Source organism: Phoca vitulina, unplaced genomic scaffold (genome assembly GCF_004348235.1).
Source record: "Phoca vitulina isolate PV1807 unplaced genomic scaffold, GSC_HSeal_1.0 scaffold38, whole genome shotgun sequence".
NCBI classification, from domain to species: domain Eukaryota; kingdom Metazoa; phylum Chordata; class Mammalia; order Carnivora; family Phocidae; genus Phoca; species Phoca vitulina.
The window spans coordinates 14,151,475-14,166,723 of NW_022589741.1; the positions used below are offsets into that span (position 1 = coordinate 14,151,475).

Below are 15,249 nucleotides of genomic sequence, written 5' to 3' on the forward strand. Positions count from 1 at the left end.
CCCCCCCCCCCCCCCCCCCCCCCCGCCTTGTTTTCCAAACTTACCAGTCGCTGGAGTCTAATTCATATGTAAAATTGCTCTCTCCTCTCCTGTCCCCCTAACCTGGGTTCAGGACCTCATCCTCGCTCACCTGGACTCCTGCAAGAGCCCTATTATTCTCTGTACCCCAGTCTCTCACTCCATGACTGCCAGGGAGGGGCTTCTGAAATTAACAAGTCACCTCCTGCTCAAAAACTTCCACTGGCTCCTGATTGCCTAGAGCTAGGATGTCCAAACCTCTTTGATCACTGTCAGTAACCAAAAAATGTTGGTACCCATCCCTAACATATGTATTTTTATGTACGTATCTGTATATTGCATTTCCATGTACCACCATCATTATATGGTGGTATAGGTAAATACCTGGTATATGGTATATCTAAAAGACAATAAACCTTTAGAGAAATAATATTACTGACATCAGGAAATTTGAATCTATGTTGCAAAATTTACCTTGGTAACTTGGAATATTTCTGGTCAGCTTCCACTGACTACAATCAGATTGTTACCATTTTTAACTCGAGATGGAAAGATAACAAGGAGCCCTTTAAGAGTGGGGGAGCGACCACCTTGCCATGTTCTTGCTGTCCCCTTGTGCTTGCATTTCCACCTTCTCTCCAGTCCCCAAATGTCTTTCCACTTGCTGAGCCCTTATCCATTGTGTGAGGGTCAATCTAGTTAAAGCCAGATAAGATCACCCATAAATCCACTGCAGGAGCAGGTGTAAATATGTTGCAATATGCTAAAACTGAATGATGATGCGAAGAGCCCCTGCCGGTTTCATGGAACCCCTCAGACCCTCTCTGTTGCAGGCAACATGCGTGACACGGGGGCTGAGTGCAGGCACCAGGGTCTATTTGTACAGTAAATTTCAGAGAAGCTCAAATTCTTATTTTAAGTTTAAAAAATACACATAGAGGTTTCGATATTTTTTCTCTTATCCCAATGGATCCTCTTGCATAATCCCAGGGCTCAAGAACCCTAGCTTGGGAACTTCTAGTGTGTACACAGGGTCTGTGTCCAAATTCCTCATTCTGTGTACAGGTCCCACAAAAGAAGATGTCTTGTAAATTTCTCATATTCGAGGCCATGTATTACTTATGCTCCCAGGCCCAGCACAAGGCTGGCCGGGAGCAGGTGCTCAGTAAATATTTGCGGAATTAATAGCTGGCTCCCCAAACACACTCAGCCTCCTCTCTGTGCTGTGAGTCTTCTTTTCCCCCTTAGGGCCCCTACTTCTCCACCTGAGCAAGTCCTGTTCATCTTCATAAGCTCAGTTCAAATGTTACCTCCTCTGGGGAGGCAGCCCTGACCTCTGGCTCTGTTTGCTCTTTCAGTACAGCACGCACCAGGAGATCAGAGTGCGATGTCTGGGCCAGGCCACCCTCACCCACCCTGCTATCCCCCACCAAAGAACTGCGGAGGCAAGAAAGACACTTCATTCATCTGCGTGTCCCCAGCACCCTGTAGCTGTTCAGTAAACGTCTGATGAATCAGAGATTCACAGAGGCAGGAATGAGGACAAGGGATGGCCTGGGCCAGAGACTATCAGGCTCAAGAACTTTGGTTCAGGGTAACGGGCAGGGAGAGGATGAAGGCCGTGGGAGATGGTGTGAGGGGCATCCAGGATCATGTCTGCACGTTGAAATTCTTGAAGTGCTGCTCACTGATGGCCTTTCAAGCCAGACGTGAAATCTACTTGGAGGGGAAGCAGGGCCCCAGGTGAGGGAGTGAGCTCCTAGCACACGACAGCACTGTGTTGGCATCCTGGCAACCCCAGGGAGGCCAAGTAGCCTCAAGGAGCCAAGCCGCCTCCCCCCTCAAGCATCGCTCTGCGGCCAAAAGCACTCAGTCAAGCGAGAGGCACCAGCGTTACCAATAAATGATCATCCATGGGATCTGGCAAGGCCTGGACACAGACAATCTAAAAGCACTCCCTCTTCCAACGGGGTCAACCCAATGAACTCATTTGTTAACGGCCTGCCACCAACGCCACCACCCACAGTCTCAGCCACCCCCAAGCCTTCCCTCAGTGGGTCCTTTTGGTTCTGTGTCTGGAGGTCTACACTCCAGCTGCCCACCTGCCTGTGTTCCAGGTCAGCCTGCCCAGTACAGGCTGTGGAGTGCTGGGCCAGTTACCTCTGTTCCCGCAGCCATCACGGGAACAGAAAGACGGAGTCTACAAGCCTATCAGGACAGAAGCAGTCCCAGTGCGCCCCGCAGGCAGCAGCAGGCCAAACAGAGTGGAAAGTCAGAACGTGCCTCTCTCTTTTCTTCCTCCTCCCCAGCCCTGTGGACCACGCACTGATGAAGGCTTCCTCCATCCTTCCCCTGAACTACTGCCTCTTCCCTGTCTCTGTCCTCTCCCCTGCACCCCTGCCAGAACCATCGTCCTCTGTGGCAGGACCTGTGTTTTAAGCTACATTTACCCAAAAGCAGTGCTGAAGCCCCTTTTGTGTGGCAGGCACTGCACGGGGACCACAGGTAGAAAACCGTGGTCCCTCCCCCAGGAAGCCCGGCGCGGGGTCCGTAAGTACTTCAGCCTGTTTTAGCTAGCAGGTCACTAAGCTAGGACTCGAATGGAACCACTGGTCTTTCCAGTTCACCATCCCATCTCCATCGACCCCCTTCCCTCCCAGCCCACCCTCGGCACAAGGACAGGTAGCAGGAAGTCCCAGCATAAAGAGACTGTCCAGGGGCAGTGACCGAAACAGTGACCAGGCAAACATCACGACTCAAACATCTCCAACCATCTGGCTCATGGCTCTGGTGGCGGAAATGCCTTGGGGGGGGGGGGGGGGTTGGGGGGTCACTCACAAAAGCAAAAAACCCAGCACCTCCACCCCCACAAGACACAAGCCCACGGCACCAGGCTTCCACCCATCCTTCCATCCTTGGGCAGTGTTGGTCTGGCCTGAACTGGAAAGCCAAGAGCAAGATCCAGCACGACCCCATGCTTCCAGCCTAAGACCACCAGTCCCAGGCTGCAAGAAAAAAGCCTTGGGATGGCCATGTCACCTCCCACCTCCCCTCCCAGACACCATCACACCATGATGCAGAACAGGGCACCCTTGGTGGAGCTGAGGTGGTAGAAGGGACTCTGAAAAAAAGCCAGAGCCAAACAGGAATACACAAGGGAATTTGCCACAATAAATATAATCGAGGTCAAGGATCAAAACTCCCATCTACGTCGAGCACAAGCTACCAGGATTTAGCTGCTTTTTGTGTATAACCATCAAGGAGGAGGAAGGACAGGGCAACTCTAGAGGAAAGAGGAAGAACACAGAGAAGAAGATAGAACTCGGACAACTGCCACTACATTCGTGTCCTGGGGCTACAGTGACGAAGGCCCACAAACTAGGTGGCTTAGACAGCAGAGACCTATCGTCCCACAGTTCCGGAGGCTGGAGGTCTGAAATCAGGGTGCTGGCAGGGTCAGGCTCGCTCTGAAGCCTCCAGGGGAGGATCCTGCCTTCCCTCATCCAGCTTCTGGTCACCCCAGGGGTCCCTTGGCTTTGCGGCTGCCCCTCACCGCCTCTGCCCCCCGTCTTCGCACGGTCCCTCCCTCTGGGTCTTCACATCGTCCCTCCTCTGTGCGTGTCCGTCCCTGCCGCTTCTCACCGGTCCTGTTGGATGAAGGGCCCATCCTACTCCAACATGACCTAATCTTAACTAATTACAGCTACGCCAACCCTGTTTCCTAGTACGGTCACAGCCTGAGGATTCAGGTGAATATGAATTCTTAGAGGATGCTATTCAACCCAGTATAGACACCTACCACCCAGCAGAAAGCTGCCCTGCCCAGTTGTCAAAAGAAGGTAGAAGAAAGTACCATGTGAAGGGGTTGGGGACTGGTCACTTCGAGATGGACATCTCAGTAGCCGTGGGACCCCGGACAAGTCAGTCAGCCTCTCTGAGCCTCCATTCTTGGGTGAAGTGCCCAAGGTCATTTTGAAGGTCACAGAAGAAAAAGTGCTTTGTCCTGTAAAGCTCTGGATATAGACACGTGTGATATTTCCTCACCAATTCCTGCACATTCTCCCTCAACAACGCCAGATAAAACACTAATACTCTCGCTGCCTCCTTGCCGGACGCACGGATTCTGCTACAATGCCCTCTGCACCTGTCGGCTCCCTGGGTGAACCAGGAGCTGCACGGATCCCATCAACCAGCATTCACCAACGTACCTTTGCAGAAAGTCAAAGCTGGGTCATTTTGGGATTTACGACTCTTAGATGGCACCCTTAAGTAGCTGGGCCAAAAGGGGGAGAGGGGAGTTGTCCTGTTAAGCCTCTGACTAGCTCACCTTCTCCGCTGGTTCGGCCCCGGCTTGCACCAGGCGCTCTGCTTTTGCATCTCTCCAGGGATCAGCCTGTAATCCCATCCCTGGAGAGGGGTAAAAGTAGAGTGCCGGAAATGAGATGTGGGGGCTGGACACGTCCTGCAAGGGTCGTGAGGTGCAGAACGAGCCAAGAGAATGAGCCCAGCACATGGTGAACAAAACTCAGTGCAGCTCTAAGAACCTAGAAGGAGCACAGGTGCAGGACGGTCCAGCCCTTCCCAGAGCAGGCGGAGGGATGCCATCCAGGCCCTGGAAATACTCGGGCAAGTCCCGATCTGCAAGCAACAGTTAGCCCCTTACCTTGACAGCACTGTGGGGGAGGGCAGGGCCTCCCCCCCACGTTCCTCCCCACGCTCCCTGCCACCCCGTGAGGCAGACTGTGCAGCTCTTTGTACCCTGCAGGTAACTGAGGCCCAGAAGGGTAAGGGTCCTGCCCTCCCCGCACACAACTGGCAAAGGGTGGTGCTGGAACCGCAATTACAAACATGCCGTGCTGACGAAGCATTAAAGAATGAACGACGTGTGTGATACATGGCACACGGTAATCCAGAAACACATTCTGAAGGTAATGACTCATTTAACCTGTGACTGAAATAATCCTCATGTTCACCTTTCCGGCAGTATTTCCGTGGCACTTACCATGCACCACGTACCAGTAAGCACTCCCCAAATGTTAAGTCACTTGATTCTCACAACAGCCCTAGAAGGTGGGTCTTTTTACTGTCGCCCATTTTACAGATGAGGTAAGTGAGGCAGAGAGAGGTTAATGAATGTGCCCAAGGTGAAACAGCCAGTAAGTGACAGAGCCCTTATAGTCCAGATTTAAAGCTGTGCACGGTGATTATGCCATGGACACGCTATTGATCCTGAGAATATAAATGTAACAAAGTGTTCATCTATACAATTTAATTTCTAGCCAGGTTCTTAAAAAAAAAAATCATCGAAGTCCCATATGCTCATAGTCTCAGATCTACAGCACAGTTAGGATGAAAGGCAATGTCTCCCAGCCCCACTGCCCTCCCTATTTCTTTCAACCACCCGCTGCTCCAGGGTGGAGTGAAGAACATCTTCTGGAGACAGATGGAAAGAAAGGCTGGACTCAGCAATAATCTGAAATTCATTCTTTGCCTAAGTTGCGGGGAAAAGGCCGAATGACGAGGTGTTTTTCTGAGACCAATTTCAAATTGCATGGGCAATGTGGAAACTGCCCCCAGGGCCCAGGCAGGCCCACACAGGGCTCTGGTGCTATGGGGGCCTGCGTGGCTTTTCGAGGTCTCTGGAGGACTGAGAGGCCCCTGTGGACCCTCTCCCTGCACAATGCACCCACACCCCATGAAGTGGAAAAGGCCCGGGAGTCTTAGGTTACACAAACCTGGGGCCCAGCACGCTCTGAGCCTCAGTTTCCCCCTCTGTAAACGGAGGTAATAGCAGCACTCACATTCTAGGGTGGCCCTGAGGTCTAACTGAGGTAATGCATTTCTTTGCAGAGATACAAAAGCCTGGCACGCAGGAACCCATTAGATGTGTCAGCAAGGTTTCACTTCTGCGGCCTATTGAAGCAAAAGTGCCCTGTCCTTCTGTCAGATATGCCTATCTGCCCCCACCCCCACACTCCCAGCCTGAGTGGAATTCGCCCCAGCGAGGGCCACAAAAGGAAGGTCAGCTCCCACCTGACAGAGATTGCCAGGATCAGGCTTTCTCAACGTCCCCAGGTCCCCCTTGGTGCGGATAGGTGACGCTTAATTCCACAGCTTCTGGGCCGAAACCATGTCCTGGGAGAGGGGTTGGTTAGCAGTGAAAATCCTCTCCAGAAAGTTAGCAAATCAACAGAGAGCTACGCTTGCATACCTCACAGTGAGCCAAGGCGCCCCTTCTGTCCCCACAGATGCGCACTGCATTCCCTACACGCTGCATTTCAGAGCCGTTGGCTTGGATGGTACATGCTGTTGCCGGCACATGCCCACCGTCTGGGTCCTTCTCCTTGGAACTTCCCGGGAGGGGCCCCAACAGAAGGGTCTATCACTGAAACTGAGCTCAAATTACTTGGGCTCAGAGGAAAGAACCATAGACTCTGCTGGCTGGAAGGAACCCTAAAGGTTCATCTATGGCAAGCTCCAGTCTCTAAATTCAGCTCACTCCAGAAATAACAGCCTTCACCCACTCCTGAGTGTGGGAAGAGATCTAGAACCGCATTTCTGAAACCCTGAGTTACATACGAACCACCCAGGGATCTTGTAATACAGATTCTGATTTGGTAGGTCTGTCGGGACAAAGGTGGTGCTGAGATTTTGCATTTCTGACAAGCTCAAGGTGATACATGAATGCTGGGAGCTCCAAAGACACACCTGGAGCAGGGATGATCTAGAAGGCTTGCTGCCCTCAGAAGCTCCTGCTTTCACAGGAGAAATGCAGTATGTGGGCAGACTGGGCTCTCTAAGATACAAACTATTTATTTTTTCCAACCACAGTTCTAATCGCAATGCCTTTATTTTTTTCTAAGATTTTATTTATTTATTTATTTGAGAGCAAGAGAGAGAGAGAGTGAACGGGGAGGGCAGGGAGAACTGAGGGAGAGGGAGAAGCAAACTCCCCATGGAGCAAGGAGCCCTAGGCGGGGCTCGATCCCAGGACCCTAAGATCATGACCTGAGCCAAAGGCAGGTGCTTAACCAACTGAGCCACCCAGGCGTCCCACCACCGTGCCTTTACCACCACAGAAAATTAATTGTTGGGTGGAGGAGCAGATGGGTGCTGATACGAAGACAAGTGTACGATCAAAACAACTGGCAGTTAATACACTGTCCTAAAAATGACCAAGTAAAAATGTCCTAGGGGGAAAATGAAGGCAGAGGGAAGAAGAAGAAAGAAGGAAATTAAGGGGAGGGCAATAAATGATGAAAAAGGATCTCTGAACCCCCCAAGAGTCTTCTCTCTACCTCCACTAGGACACCTGTGGAACTCGATATGCTTGTGTGCTCAGCCCGTGTCTCTCATCTCTGAATCCCTGGCACCCAGCATAAGAGCCGGCTTTCGCAGGAGCTCCACAAATACATATTTTGTGAAACAAATAAGGATAACTGCTCCATTCACGAAGCTTTTGTGTTTTTTGTGTGGTTTTTTTTTTTTTCGGTGCCAGATGGAGATTATCTCATTTAAACCTCAGAACAACTTTGTGAGGTCAGTACTATCATCATCTGCACTTCACAGAGGAGGAACACAAAGCTCAGGAGGATTGACTAAAATGGCCAGTCACCCAGTCAGTGGTTGGGATGAGGACGCAGGACGCCAGGCTCCCGGAGCCTGTGCTCTTGACCGAGGGAGAGCCAGGTTTTGTGAGGCCTGATGCTTTTTGAGAAAAAGCGTACCAAAAAACTGCTGCACAATTTCCGGTAACATATGTCCATGTGGACAAATCGCTGGGACCCTTCCTGGCCTTGGACAGGCTATGCAAGGGAGACGGCAGCCGGGAGTAGTGGGGGGACGTCTACAGCTCAGGCTGCGTTAGCTTCATGGCAAAACTGCCTCTGACCTTGACCCGTATGCTGGAAATGAAAGGGAAAGGAAGAGAAAGAGGAAGAGATCAGAGGAAAGCAAAAGGAAGGGGGGAGGGGAACCAGGATGGGACTCTAAAGAGATGGGTGGAAGAGAGCAAGAGTGGTCAGAGCGGGGACAGGAGGAGGTGGAGTGGGGAGCTAAGGCTGCCCCTGGATGAATGGGGGGCCCAGCAGTAGTTTGCACCTGGCCCCTGGGAGGTGTGGGTCCTCCGTGCCCCCACCTGGAGATTCTGCAGCCTCGGCCACAGGCCCCGCAGCAAGCCCTGCCTCTCCCCGGGCTCCCAGACCCACCTAGGAGCGGGGTCCGGGGCGGAGCCAGAAGGGTCGAGGAATCACCCCTCCAACACGGCACTCCCAGCAGCGCTCTTGTGGACACAGCTACCTCTCTTTCCTGGTTCATCACCTGAGCGCCCAGCGAGGAAATTCAAACCTGGGGCACAGAGAGGAACCAAGGCTAGGGAAAGGCCGGTGCAGGGTGCCCCACTGGCCTCTCACTGTCTGACTGGGAGAGTCCTCCTTAAAAGGGAGGCACCTGCCCAGGTCTTTGCAGCCTGTCCCCCGAACTCACCTGCTCTGTCCCAGACTTCCAGTTCTAAAGCCCACTGCCATGTTGGCTCAAGAGAGCCTCCAGACCCGCCTCGGGTCTCTGCCGCTCAGAGACAAGTCCAAGGCCACACCATACAGAGTAGCTGAGACGAGGCCAGCCAGCAGTTAAATCTATACCCCTTCTGCTCAGACGCCACTACAGTCTTCTACGGGCCATGTTCCCCCACGCCACAGACCTGGGGCTTCACTCAGCCCGTGCACATGGAGAACCAGATTCAAGTCCCAACTCTGCCAAAAACTCGGTAGTAAAGATTTAGGGGCCAGTCACTTCATGTCCACAAGCTCTGATTTCCTCGACTGTCCAATGGGAACAAAGTGTTTCCTCACACGGTTGCGCGGGAATTAAAGAGATGGCGGGCGCGAAGGGGCCAAGGCACGCGTCTACCCCAGGCTGGTCTCCAGGAGGGTTTCAAAGCCAAGGAACTGAAGATCTGGATTTGTCCAGAATCTGACATGAATGTACTGCGTGATCTTGGATACGTGGCTTTGCCTCTCTGGAATTTCGTTTCCTCGCCCACAACATGAAGGAATGGGAGAAGACAGCTACACGGGTTCCTTCCAGCTCTCTGGTTCTGTGGTTCAAGAGGTCACCTTGTCCATCCCCTGACCAGGGGGCAACTCAGGCCAAGATATTCAAATCTGTAGGCACCAAGAAGGACAGGCAAGAAACACTCGGAAGGGATGCTGGCAGGTGCACTGTGCATGAGCCCCTCACAGGCCAGCTCTACACCTGAGGGCCAGGGAAGGGCGCGTAGCTCATCTTCTCAACAGCAGAAACCGCTCCGTGAGCTTTCCAATCCTGTTGCTCCCCACATAGCAACAAACAGGTTCTACGGAGCACCTTCCCAAACCCCAATCAGAAGCACCCACACACTGCGAAGTCCCGCAGCGAGGAGAGAAAGAGAGAGCCTCCTGACATCTCTGGCTGGGTGGAAGTCATTCAGGTGGGAAGGCTGCTTTTGCAACACCTTTAGGCGTGTCCCCTGTTCTGAGGCCAAAGGGCCATGAATGACTCCAGGTTGTGCCAGCCCCTAGGACAGGTGTCAGATTACAAGACACATAATCATTCCAGTTTGGCAACTTCATCCATGATGTTGTTTTAATCAACCGGCCCCACAGTCCCCAAATCACTCCTGGAATACAGCGGTGGAGGCGACCAGGGCGCTAAGGGGAGAGGGATGCCGGACATGCGGGACCAAGGCCTGCCCTGCACTTAGGTCTCTGCCGGCCCGTGTTGCCCAGGGGCCTCTGACCTGCTGGCCAGCCACGGCCCGATCCAAGGAGGCCCACCTTCTGACGGGCCGCCGACCTCAGCTCCAGCCCGTAGAGAAATCTGGAAGATCGCAGAGCCAGCATGGTGAGTGTGGGGGCCTTCTGGCTCTGAATTCTGGGGGAGGGCAGGTCTCCCCATAAAGGGCCCTGCCAGTAGCCTGAGAATTTTGTAACACCTTCCCAGTTAAAAAAGAGGTCACACCGCATCACCCCCACATTCCGGCTCTTACAAGTCTCAGTACTCCCCTGCCCTCCTCTACCCCCCTTGGCCAACAGCCCCTGCACCAGTGCCAAGGAAGCTGGGACACAGAGGCCAGGCCTCCCCTCTCTGACTATCCCCCTCCTAAATCCTGCCTGTTCTCTCGTCCAGTCTCCTGGTCTGCTGGCTGGAGACTGGCACTGTTTTGCCAAGGGCGAGGGGCTGTTACGACGGCCCTCTGCCACCTCCCTGGGAAACTGACTCCTTTTCTTCTTAAAGCAAACAATGGACAGCTGCCTCAAAACAATCCAAGGTGTCTGTGGAGACCGGCTGGTCTCTTTCTGGGCCCTGCCCTCTTTCCTCCTCCTCTGAACACCTAGAGCTTCTTCGCTGTCTTGGGACAAAGAGACTCAATCACATCTTTCGAGGACAACTGAGGCCAGGGAGGGGAAGAAATAATAGCTGGGTCTGAGGTGGAACTCGGGGAATCCTCCTTCTCTGATTCCTGGTGAAGGTGCTGCAGCTGCCGGAAACCCAACATAACAATGAAGGGGAGGGAAGGGGAAGGAAGGGGAAGCTTCCATCCAAGGGGAACAGAGGTGACGGGCTGAGGCCCCACATGTGGCGGTCTCCTGACTCCCAGCCTGAGCTCTTCCCATGACGCTCCTCTGAAAAGTCTGGCAAAACTCTAGCCCCAGTGCTGGCGCAGCTGAGGGTCAGGAAGGGGAAGGGCTTGCCTGCTCTACTCTGTAATTCAGCCAGGACCGAAGTGCCAGCTTCCCCCAGCCCCATCCAAGGAAGCACCTAGAAGCCGAGCCTGTGTGCAGAGAAGCTCCATCCTGCTGGGCTCTCGAGAGAGAAGAGAAAGCAGTGCCTGCCTGCCCCACTGTGAGCTGCTTGTTGGTGGCACTGAGGAGGCCTGGGTGTCTCCTGAGGGGGTGACGTAGGACGAGGTAGTTTCTAAGGCAGTTAACTGGAGCACAAACTATAGAATCAGAAGGTCAAATGGCCGGCTCCCTCAGGAGCATATTATTCTCGAGACTTTGCACCCCTGTGCATGCACACGGTTGGCAGAAAGAATGGGCTAAGAACGTGAATAGCTGTGTGAACCGTGAAGCCCCATACAGAATTAAGGACGTGGGACTCAAGAGGAATCCAGGAAATGACATGTGGGTGGCAAGGCCAACACGGAGCTTCACCAGCCAGGGAAGGAGGCAGGGCAGGTGGGCACACTGTGCTGGGGGGCCGGGGCTGAGGCCCCAAAGGCAAGGCAGCAGCGTGGCCAGGATCCCGGGTAGGACCAGGGAGCTTCTGGCCCCTGAGCTAGCCATTAAACCACATGTGCCTAATAACCCAGTCATTCCCTCTAATGAGGCTGGGACAACCACAGCTCCCAGCCCTGGGGAGCAGTGAAACAACCCATGCCCAGGCCCAGCCCTCCCTTCCCCTGCTCCTCCCTGCCTCCTCTCACCCCTGCCGGCCCCCGCCCTGGACAGACTCCGGTTCTGCGTGGTTGCTACCTCATAGCAGTGCTTCTCCCTTGAGAACTGGGCAGGACTGGGTGGGCCCGGCGAGAGCAGGAGCTGAGGAAGGCCCTGGGCAGAGGTCTGAGCCTGAGCTCTGTCCCCAAGGGCAATGTGTCCCTTGTAATCTCGGCTGCAGCTGAGCCCTGGAGGGAAGCCTGGTCTTGACTCCTTACTGCGCACGAGGCCCCAGACATACCAGGAGCCACCAGAGCAGCGTGTTAAACACCTGAGGTCAGTCCTGGCCCAGCTGCTCCAGAGGAAGCAGGCCCTCCTTACCCTCCCCGCCTCTCCTTGCCAACTGGTTCAGCCCACAGGGTTTGCTAGGCTTGGCTGGGGCTCAGGAACGTGGCAGGTCAGCAGGCCCGCCTGGGTCTGGGAGCACAGACAGGCCCACCTTAGACAGGCTGAGTCGGCAGCCCACTGGGCTCTGGAAAGACCCAGAGGGCAAGATGGGCAAGGAAGGGCTAGGCCCCTGCCTGCTCCCACAGTGCCCTCACTACCTGGGTGAGGGGCTTGACGCTGTGACCCGCAAAGGAGCTCCGTCCACCTAACCACTGAATCAGCCCCTGTAACTGGCCAGCCTCCAGATGGCAGGAAGGGGGGCTAAAGGGTGCAATGCCTACATCTGCCCTGCAGCTTCCCAAAATCCAGAGGAAGGATTTATCCTTAAGCAAAGGATAGTGAGAGAATGTGGCGAGTCCAATACCAGGGTGACTGCAAGGTACCCCTAAAGCAGAGAAGGCAGGGAATTCTCTCGAGAGCGGTCAGGAAGCTGTCTCAGAAGAGTATTTGCACTGGACCTTGAAGGATGAGCAGGCTCTCTCTGGACAGAGACGGCGGGAAGGGTATTCCAGGCAGAGGGACCGGCACGTGAACAGTAAGAGTGACATTTGGGGGGGGGCGGGGCGGGGAGGCGCTGTGGCTGGAGCGACAGGCACAGGTGGCAAAGAGGAACACAGCTCAGGGCTGGATCCCCCAGGGCGGTCATCCAGCCCCCAACATGGAGCTTGGGTTCAGGGTCCCCGCTGAGCCACGGAGCTCAGTGGGGCCGGAAGAGGGAAGACGGGGAAAGAGACGAAAAACAGGACTCTGAACAAACTTTCCAACCTGGGGAGGCAGGAGACAGACGCTCTCAGGCCTGAGAATCTGCATTTCAGAGTTCCCAGGAGCTTCCGCAGCTTCCCTCTTGCTCGGATGAAAACATCTACTCAGTGGGCGCCTGGGTGGCTCAGTTGGTTAAGCGACTGCCTTCGGCTCAGGTCATGATCCTGGAGTCCCTGGATCGAGTCCCACATCGGGCTCCCTGCTCGGCAGGGAGTCTGCTTCTCCCTCTGACCCTAACCCTTCTCATGTGCTCTCTCTCATTCTCTCTCTCAAATAAATAAATAAAATCTTTAAAAAAAAAAAAAAAAGAAAGAAAGAAAGAAAACATCTACGCAGTAAAGCCCCTCAAATTCCCATGCAGTGATTCCCCAGAACAGTGAACCCCCCATAACCTAAAATGCGTTCATCTGTTCAAACCTGTTGCCGCCAGATGGCGAGCTCCTTGAGGGCCGGGTCTCTTCCACCTGTTGGCCCCAAACCTAACACAGGGCCTGGCATACAGCAAGCAGAGGATAAATGTTTGTGAGTGAATGACAACTAAATGACGAAAGACTGAATTCCCATAACCAGCCGATTTATCGGGCACTGATAAAAAAGTGAGCTAAGTCTGACTGCAAAAGATGCCAGATTCTAGCAGAGGTGTTACCAAGGTGGGGTGAGGGAGGGACATGCCCCAGCCTGCCTGGAAACCCCAGGGAGTGGAGAGAGAGAAAGTCTGAGCAGAACGGATGTGGCAATCCCCCTGTGACGTGCTTCCCTCCACCTCCCGGCCTGCAGCTCTATCACAACTGCAGCAGAGCAATTTGTAAACAAGGCTCAAAACCACAACACCCTTCCCCTACCACTCCCTCCCAAAGCAGCTTCCAGTTCCCTGGCATAATCGACATGCAAGCAGAAACTCTCACAGGGTAGCAGGCGAATGGTATGCTTGAGGGAGAGGGCGAGAGACGGGAGGCACCTGTCCAGTGTGGCGGCAGTCTCCCATCACATGTCCTGCACATGGGTCTGGCCAAGCCCACCAGAGCTTCAGGCATTTCCTGTGGTCTCAATTTCTTCTCTATAATATGCATTCACCCATTCGTTCAGCATGTGTTCCCTAAGCATAAACTACATGCCGGGCATTGGCAAGACGCCTTAAGATTCAGAGAAGAACACGCACGATCAAAGTTCTCAGTTCCGTATACTCCACAGACAGAACAGAGGCAGGGTAAAGTGCTTCCCCCACCCCGGCCAGAGCAGGCCACTTGTTCACCCACGGATGTCGACACGAAGAGGGTAATGCAGCTGAGGTCACCCCTCCTCACCTCCGTCCCATTCCCACCCTGACACTGGGGCCTTCGTTCATTATCCCATCTCTGATCGCCAGGGAGGAGGGCACGGCCAGGCTGTCGGGAGCACCCCTCTTGGTGGGTAGGACTCCCTGGTGGTCTAAAGAGAGGGACAGCAGAAACATCTCGTCCCTACCTGAATGCAGCAAGTGCAGCATTTTGCAGCTTGAGAAGCACGAATCTCCTTGAATCTTACATCAACTCTCGGAGACATCGTGATCTCATTCTACAGATGAGGAAATCCCAAGGCTCAAGAGGTTGAGGACTTGAAAGGGTCACTCTGCCACTAAGAGTCACGGGCAGGATCTCTAAGCTCTGGGACTTCAATATCAAGTGCCCAGAGTTTCCATTATGCCCTCCTCCTCCTCCAAGATGTGACCCCATAGACCTGGACTGGAGACTAGACCTTGAACTTGAACTTGCACTATTAACTGCAGAACCACCTCCCTACCTAGAAGTTGGTCTACTTTATAATATAAAGTGTGTGTTGAGTGAAGAATATATCAGCTGACACGGCCCAAGTGGAGGAAAGATGATGCCCTTTCTGCCAGGAGACTTCATCCCTCACTACTCTACCAAAGGTCACAAGGAGGAAGTGAACACACAGACAAGGGAAACTAGTGGGCAGAATTAACTTAGACTTTTCTCAAGAAGACTAAGAGGAAGTTTCATACCCAGTGCTGCTTAGAAAAACAACCCAAGTTGCCATGAAATCATTAAGGATAGAAAACTGATTTGGAGAGAGGAAATTATAACTCAATCAGGCCTAGGACTAGTCTCCTCTGTGGGAGGGGGCAACAGAAGCTCCAGGCTAATGACAAACAAGCTCTTCCAAGTCACAGGCCCTCAGGAAAGGACCTTAGAGGTCTCCTCAAAGTAGAGGTCGGTGTTTTCCCCCAAATCTGTTTTAGCCTCAGAGCCCAATGCCCACCAAAATCTAACATAGAACCCCCACGTGGGAAACAGCCTGGGACCCCCTACCCATTCCTGCCCTGCCTCCCTGCTCTTGCAGCAACCTCAAGGGTCTCCACCGAGTCCCCCGGCGTGCCAGAGAGCCCTTCTCTGGCCTTGCCCTGGTCTACTGTGGACATCTACACCATCCAGCTTCTACTCACACACCTTCTGTTGCTTAGATGACCTTCCCTTCGCTGAGAGAGAGAGAGAGAAAGGTCTTTCTGTAATGTCCCCCACTGATCCTGAACATCCCCTTTGCCACTTCCTTGAGACGGCCCTACCCATTTTAAAGGACCATGTTTGTGCTACCAAAGGTCTTTGCTTCT

General features: G+C 53.6%; 1 protein-coding gene across 1 annotated transcript in view; it reads right to left on the minus strand.

Moving 5' to 3' along the window:
* The window catches only part of SMIM35 (small integral membrane protein 35), a 61,235-nt gene that overhangs the window by 44,925 nt on the left and 1,061 nt on the right, over positions 1-15,249 (minus strand). The window lies entirely within an intron of this gene.